Here is a 1,125-nt window from a genome sequence, read left to right on the forward strand (position 1 = left end):
TAGGGCTGTTCAAGTAAGGAAAGTCTAAAACCGGATTTTGGAAGGGTATTTTAGTCTTTTCCTTACCCAATTGTTTTTGGGAGTTTAATTGGTGTAAAATAAGGTTTTTGTCAGTTTAGAAAAGTTGAAGTTCACGCTAGGGCTTGGAGAAAAGAGAAAAGAGGAGAAAGGAGAAGAGAAATCAAGAATCGATCAAGAACGTTCGAGTTTGGTTATGGATTTCGCCAAGGATTCAATCCTACGAGATATGTGAGATCACATAGCATTGGGTTAGTTCACCCACGCGCCAATCATGATTCAATTTAGTAAAGTTATATTGATTTGAAAGTAAATTCTATGAGTTCTTGATAAAATTCGTTTGAAATCTTGTGGGTTCTTGTTGTTGAAGTTCCTTGTGTTTGATTCATGATTTTAGGTGTGATTTCGAGTAGAATCTGATGTATTTTGAGGGTTTAATCGATTCTAAGTGTTTGGGGAAAGAACCATTGGAGTTTAAAGGGTTTAGAGTTGAAAAACGAGCAAGAAAAATCGTCAAAACCTAGGGAAAGGGGTGGGGCGCCGCGCCAGCCAGTGCCCCCCAAAATGTTTTTTGATGTTTCACCCCTGGGGTGCCGCGCCTACCAGCGCACTCCAACTTCAGTTCTGAAGTTTTGGGTCTGGCGCCCCGCGCCACTCAGAGCGCCAGGGACGTCAAGTCTTCTACTTTTTCCCCCTTCTTTTCGTACTAGTTCCTTAGAAATGTACCTATGTTTTCTAGTTGATTCTGACACTCTAAGGTACGTCTAAACATCATGAAATCATCCATAAACATGAATGAACCTTGAATCCATAATTCAATTCAAGTAAAGTTAAGAATCAAGTCTACAAGTTAAGAAGCAAGTCAAGAGAATTTCATAAAGTTTTCAAAAGTCTTTCACAAACGTTTTAACTTTGTTTTAAGACTTAAAGTTCAAGTTGAATAAAGAGTACAGAGTAAAGATTGAAGTTCATTTCTTCAAAGAAGTAAATGGGGACTATGTATTCCCAAAGAGTTTAAAATGTTTTCACATTTGAGAAAGAAAGAGAACATCGATTCCAAGAGAGCTTTTAAGTTAAGTTTTGAGTAATTATCTCAAACCAAAGAAA

This window comes from Solanum tuberosum, unplaced genomic scaffold (assembly GCF_000226075.1).
Source record: "Solanum tuberosum cultivar DM 1-3 516 R44 unplaced genomic scaffold, SolTub_3.0 scf00181, whole genome shotgun sequence".
Classification (NCBI taxonomy): Eukaryota; Viridiplantae; Streptophyta; class Magnoliopsida; order Solanales; family Solanaceae; genus Solanum; species Solanum tuberosum.